The sequence below is a fragment of the Pinus tabuliformis genome, chromosome X (genome assembly GCF_031772625.1).
Source record: "Pinus tabuliformis cultivar Carrire ecotype Pingquan chromosome X, CPIR1, whole genome shotgun sequence".
Lineage (NCBI taxonomy): Eukaryota > Viridiplantae > Streptophyta > Pinopsida > Pinales > Pinaceae > Pinus > Pinus tabuliformis.
This window is the reverse complement of record NC_142308.1, coordinates 814,524,855-814,532,485: the sequence shown is the minus strand read 5'-3', so window position 1 is coordinate 814,532,485 and position 7,631 is coordinate 814,524,855.

Genomic DNA, 7,631 nt, shown 5'->3' with positions numbered 1-7,631 from the left:
TGCTTTGATTAGACGGTGATTTGATGAGTGATGGATAGTCCCATCAGTTGACAACCCTGACAAATGGGAAAATTTTGTGACAATTATTGTCGATGCTTCACCACCACCACCTATCCCAAGTTACATTGCACAATTCCTATAATGACGAGTGGTGGGTGGTAGGAAGGTTCCCCAATGGAACCATGGTAGGGTCAACTTCCTCTTCATCAATGCATCCATTCTATCTATTCTAACTTCGCAACAATGGGAAGTGGTAAGTTCACGTGGCACCCAAATGGCCTCCATGTCACCTGAAAATTCATTATGAAGGGTCTTACCTCCACATCCAATTCATGCCACCAGGGCAGTCACTACTTGAGGCACTCAATGGTGAAAATGGTAAGGGGTGGTGAGAGGTTGGTAATGTCAAGGCCTTACGTGGCCCTACCACGTCAACGCAAGGCACGAGGCCCATTGGTCTCTCCCCACCATGTTGAGAAATTATTTACATTATGTATAGTCCTTAATCCAGGGTGTCACACCATTTTCAATTGTTGATATGCCCCAGACCCCAAGACCCCTGGATTCCTCGAATCCATCTCATGCATAGCGCATCCATTGTCTAACCCACTAGGTATTCATTTAGATTTCCACATTGTTTCTAGACCATGGTGTATCTCGGCCTCCAAAGGAGTAACCACTCTTGCCATGCCCATATTTCTGGGATTTCTAGATAATATAGAAACACTTCAAGGTAATCCAATCTTGAATGTATTTGAGCCTTCCTATTTGTATGCACCTTTATTACTCCTAGATCTCCTGGATGCCTAGATACAATTTTCTTACTTTATGAAAAATACGCCCTAACAAGCATCCAAAGACAACAACATTTGAGAATTAGAATAGTATCTAGCTCAGACACAAAATTCATTTTAGGGCAGGTCCATATGGCCCCCAGATGACTCTAGATTTCTGCCAAGACTTTTAGAGAATGAAAACTTAAGGAAATTTACCAGAATTTCCTAAAGGCTAGGACATTTTATCAAAGATACCAGATCTACGGAACAATGGCCAAATAGTAAGTAACAACCTTTAGATGTGCAGTGCCATTTACATAAGAACTATAATACTCCAAACTAACTCAAATTACAATGGATTTTAGGAAAAAGAAAGAAGTGGCTCCAAAGGTCAGATTTCACAAGAATCTTTAGACCAAGCTTTGATCACAAAATATTAAGATCTCTCAACAATACACAAGTATGCATAACCTCTAAAACCATTTCATCACCCCTAAACTAAGTGACTATCAACACAAGTTGAATCACAATTTAGCATCCATCATATAGGTTACCTTCTCATCATGTGAGATAATATTAAGTGTGGAAATTAGCCCTTCAATTCATAAACCTATCAGATGGCTAGAAAACACTTGTAATAATGAGTTCACAGAGAGACCTCCAACAACCAGACATAATCATGTAACAATTCTATAGTTCATGAAAATATTATCATTTGCATAATTCCAAAAGTTCATCATAACCATAAAGACACATACGATAGTTTGTCCACCATGAACATGCAGTAAATTCAATAACCTGTCATGAATAGTACTTGACCATAAATTAGTCAGTGAAATATCAACCAATTTCATCATCCATATTCAAATAGATACAAGCCACTATACTTATTTGAATAGCTTGAAATGGTTGGAAACTAAAGGAGGGTCTTCAACTACCCACCCAACCATAGGCTAGCTACACAACAATCTTTCTTGTAGTTGATTACTCTTGTGTTGGATCCAAAGTTTGAGGGAATGCTTGCTTAGGGAATTCACCCAAGGCTTAGCAACGGTATTTCTCAGTTCCAAGAGTCTGAATCTACTTTTTAGGTGGTTTATCAACTTTATTTTCAAGGAAATCATTGTAGGATCCCATAGTCCAATGTCTAGGTGGTTTATCAACCTTATCAGGAAGCACCGCAATGGTTTAGCTACCCTTCCTAGTGGTTTATTAACATGCACTTGAGTGGTTTATCAACCCATTCAATGAGCACTAAGTGGTTTATCAACTTATTCAGAAATTACTTAGTGGTTTAGCAACTTACTTAGAAGGCACTTATAATTCAATGCTACACTGAACCTCCCACTACAATTCAAGTTTGGACACCATAGTCAAGTGACCCAACCAATTAATACAGGGAATACACCCCAAATTCTTAGAGCATCGAGCTCAATTGCATCTTCAGTGTTGCTTCCTTTCTCCCTATCCAATGTTTTGGGGTTCTTTTTCTACTCTATCTCTTAATCCCTTTTCTAAGGTTTTCCTTCTTGCTCTTATTTTTACTTGAGTCCCTTTGTTTTCTAGTGGGACTACCAATTTCACCTTCCCTCATATCATGAGACAAAATTTTCACATTTTCCTCTATCCAATAATGTCTTCACCATGTGTCAAGTGGTGGTTTGGTTTATTATGCCACTAGACACCACTCTCCCACTACTCTCTTCTCCCTCAAACTTGAATCCACGTGTCCCTCTCTTCAGGCCAACATTTCTTATTTTCATCATTTTCATGAAAACAATTTAATACTTGAATTGTTTACAATATTGTCTTGGATAGTCGTGGTTTTCATGTTGGCCTTTACAATTATGACCACACATACAAAAATAGGGGGAATAAAGGTGCGACAATTACAAAACAAACTCCCTTAAAGGAACACCATCCTCGATGTTTCTGTAACTAGAAAGAAAAAAAAAAACAAAACATATATTTATAACACAACTCTTACATCTTCTTAATCATTAAAAAAATAGGTATAGTACCCCTTATTTGTTCTGTCATCTCCTGGGTGGCTTCATTGAGTCCAAAGTGCTTCCATTGCACCTTGAAATTCTCTATTACTCGATTCCAGAGCATGATCTTTCTCTAGTCTAGGATGCATAGTGGTTTAGGTTGTCCCTCGGGTTCCACCTATATGACAGACCAATCAACAATATGATTAGTGTCATGTACATACTTCTTAATCAAAGAGATGTGAAAAAAATCATGTTCTTTCACTGTGGGTAGTAAGGACAATCTATAAGCAACTGGACCCACTCTTTCCAAAATTTGAAATGGTCTAGAAATTCTAGGTGCCAACTTAGCACAAGACCCCAATTTTAGTGACTTCTTCCTTGGTCTGATCCAAAGATATACATGCTCTCCCACTTCAAATTATTTGTGCATTCTCTACTAGTATGCATAACTCTTGTCCCTATCCTAGTCATCTCTTAATTTCTTCCCAATCTTGATTACTTCTTGCTCCATTTCTTTTAGCATGTTAGGTCCAAGAACTATTTTGTTCACTAACTCATCTCAACTGGTAAGAGTGTTACATTTTCGGCCATACAGTTCCTCGAAACGACTCATCTTCAATAACTCTTGATATCCATTAGTGTGTGAAAAATCCATTGCTGGTAGGAAATATTCCTGCTTCTTCAGTTGATGCATGACATGCATTCTTATTAATATATCATCTAGAATTATGTTCAGTCTCTCCATTTGGCCATTTGTTTGAGGATGATATGCAGTACTAAGAGCTAGCTAGGTTCCAAAACTAGCGAAAAATGCCTTCCAAAAATTGGAAGTGAACTTGGCATCCTAATCTGAGATTATTTTATTAGGTATGCCATGCAATCTAAATATTTCCTTCGAGAATATCCGAGCTATATCAATGGATTTGCGGGTGGACTTGAAAACTATGAAATGGATTGCCTTACTCAACTTTTCCAATACCACCACAATGGCATCATGTTGTTTGGTTGTTTTTGGTAGTCTTTTAATTAATTCCATAGACATGACTTCCCACTTCCATTCAAGAATTGATATTGGTTGTAGAAATATTGTTGGGGGCATGCATTCTACTTTGACTTGTTGGCATTTCAAGCACTTGGCGATGCATTTAGCAACTTCCTTCCTCAATTTTGGCCAATAACACATTTTCTTTGTCGTTGTTATCATTTTCTGATAACCAAGATGACCGAAGTAATATATCTCATGAAACTCATCCATGATGAGCTTCCTTATGTCATCTACCAAAGGCACATATTTTCTATCTTTAAACAACAACATGTCATCATTAATGAGCTTGTATTTCATGCTCATTGATCCCTCTAGCTCATTTCGCAAACATTCCTTCACATGTTGGTAATTCTCATCATGTAGTAATGCCTCTTTGATACTTTCTTTGAAATCAATTTCATAGGTGCTCATGACTTCCAAATGAGCCACTTGTATACTTATACTAAGTGCATCGACTACCTTATTTTTCTTTCCTTTAATGTGATTTATCTTGAAATCAATTTTGTTGATCAAATCCAACCATCTAGCTTGTTTAACATTTAACTCAGGTTGGTTAAACAAGTATCTCAACCCTCCATGGTTTGTCATCAACACAAACGTTCTCCCAAGCAAGTAGTGTCTCCACATTTTTATGGTGTGCACTGTTATTGCAAGCTCTAAGTCATGAGTAAAATAGTTCTTCTCATTTTCATTTATTTTCCTTGAATCATAAAAAATTAGACATCCTTCTTGCATCAAGACTCCACCTAGTACTTCCTTAGAAGCATCGATACAAACCAGAAAGTCCTCCTCTGGATCTGTTATTCTCAAAATAGGTGCACATGTGAGTAATTTTTTAAGACTCTATAAATTAGTTGCACATTCAGATCTCCACTGAAATTTGACTGCTTTCCTTTGTAAGGTTGTGATTGGGTGCCTGATATTTGAAAAAATTCAAATGAATCGTTGGTAATATTTGGTCAACCCCGTGAAGGACCTTAACCTGTGACATTGCAAGTAGTGAGCCATTCTGTTATGGCCTTGATATTTTCAAGGTCCATACCCACTTCTTCTTTTGAAATGACATGCCTCAGTTAATGAAATTGTGTTTGGAAGAATTCACATTTTCTAAGGTTGGCATACATCTTATGTTCCCTTAGCAATGCAAACATTTCTTTTAGACACTCTTTATACTCTTCTCTCGTTTTCAAGTAAATCATGATTTCATCCACAAAAATTAATGCGATTTTTTCTAAATACGGGTTGAGGATGTTTTTCATTATTCACATAAATGTGGTTGGTGCATTTGTGAGCCCAAACGACACCACCACAAACTCATAGTATACATATCTCGTCCTGAAGGCTATCTTATGGGTGTCTACATCCTTAATCCAAACCTAATGATAACCAAATCTCAAAGCTAATTTTAAGAACACGATAACTCCTCTCAATTGATAATAAAAAGTCGTCAATCTTGGGTAGCCGGTACTTTTTCTTTACAATAGCTTTATTCAACTGTCAATAATCAATATACAATTGCAACATGCCATCCTTCTTTACAAATAATGTTGGGGCTCCCTAGGGTGACACATTGGGTCTAATGTACCCCTTATCCAAAATTTCTTTGAAATACATATTGAACTCCATTAGATCAGGTGTACTCATATGATATGGAGCCTTCGAGGTTGGCACTGCACCAAGGATAAAATCAATGGTATATTCAATGTCCCTTCTAGGTGTTAATCCCAATATTTATTCTCGAAATCCATCATTGAACTATTTTAACATCGAGTGCGTTTCCATCTTTCCTTGTTGGGTTTTAACTCACTCGTTACTTGGATTGCATACAATGAAAACCCTTCTTGCTACATATTTTCACTTACAGTGTTGAGATTTTCCTGAGCTTGAACAGCTTCTTTATCTCCTTCCTCATCACTTCCTTACCATCATCACTAAGGAACTCCAACGACTTCTTGTAACAATCAATTTTGGTTTTATGTACCGCTAACCAATACATGTCATTTAACAGATCATATGATCCCAACAATAAAAGGTTGAGAGTGGCTGAAGTAGACATGTCAGTTGTTGTTACAGGGCATGATTCCACCATGTTTATCACCCGTCTTTGGGTTCTTGTGGCCAATTGAACCAGCCATGATTAAACATGGGTATTCTTTTGCAGAGAATTTCTCCACCACCTTTGGGATGATATAACTAAAATTAGAACCTGGGTCAATTAAAATTGAAACAGGTTGGTTAACGACTATACCTTCCATCTCGATACTAAATCTTGATGGTTTGCCTATCTATTTTTCAATGTGGAGTAAATTCGTGGTACTTTTTGAGCCACGTCGTTCACTTTTGTTGCCTCTTGAACATTGTACAACTTTGTTCCATTTTGTTGTTGCTGAGGGAAGTCTCTCTGCAATTGGCTCTCTCCACATGTCCAACACTGCACAATCCCTTTCCAAAACCCCTCAAGACTCTTCTCTTGCTAGTTTATTGGGCCAATTTTTGTTGGAAGTAACAGATTTTTGTTGATACTCATTCTTGGTGGGAGTGGTGAATTTCACATTCCTACCTCCTTGCTTATATCCCAAGGATTTCACTCCTTTTCCATTGAATTTGGTCTTATCCTTATTTTTCCAGTCTGTTTAGGACTCAACTTTGTGTTTTGACTATTTAGACCAATATTTGGCCTTTCAAATAGTGTCCTTTAATGTTCGTAGCTCATCAAACTCAATCTTGCCTTGATAAGCTTGCGGTAGCCCACTAAGATACCTTTGAATCTTCACCTTCTCATCTATGATATATGTAACAAACATCAAAAGCTCCAAAAATCTATTAGTGTACTCATCAGTAGTAAGCTACCCCAGCTTATGCTCATGAAATTCTTTAACTTTTCTATCATAATACCTCTTAGACAAGTACTTCTCCTAGAAGTATTTTTCAAACCTTCTCCATGACAGTTCCTTCTCCCTGATTTCCTTAACATTTCCCAATCTTCCCACCATATATTAGATTTTCCCTTCAATTTTACAATGGCTACTCAAGCCTTCATGTTCTTCGAGTAGTCATGCAACCTGAAATATTTTTTATTCCCAATAACCAAGCTTCTGTCTTATTAGCCTTCTTCGTCTCTCTGTCAAAGGTAGGGGGATTTTATTTCTTGAATTCTGATGGAATTGAGCTATTCTCCCTTATCCTTCGATGATGGTGACTTTTGGTTGTAATTATCTTATGATTGATTAGGGTTGCTTGACTCTCTTTCCGCTGTGTTGAGTGGGTTTTCTCCTCTTACTATGTCTTCAGTTTCTTGCCTTTCCTATGCTCTGACGATCATTTCATTGTATTCCTTGAAACTCCTCAACACATCTCTCAAGCTACTAAGAGTATCCATTTACTCCAGGGACTTTTCCTTTGACTTCTTCTCAATTGAGTCATGTTCCTGATCATGATGGGACCTATCCATGCTATACTATACCATTCTACTACTCATTCCTCTATTTCTTTATTGCAATTGTGTCTCTTATGTTGTCACACACATAGTTGTTAGTTAAATCAAAAACAAATATATATATATATATATATATATATATATATATATATATATATATATATATATATATATATATATATATATCAACTTGGTATACTTGTAGTAAAAATTCTAATCTAAAACTGGTTGAAATATCAAATATCAGTTTAGTATGCAAGTTAGAGAACAAAATATCATATCAACAATTTTTCAAACCAACAATTATATCAACTATAAATCTAAAATCAGTACACATTGGTATATAGCAATTAAACTAGTAGAATGATTTTTTTATCTTG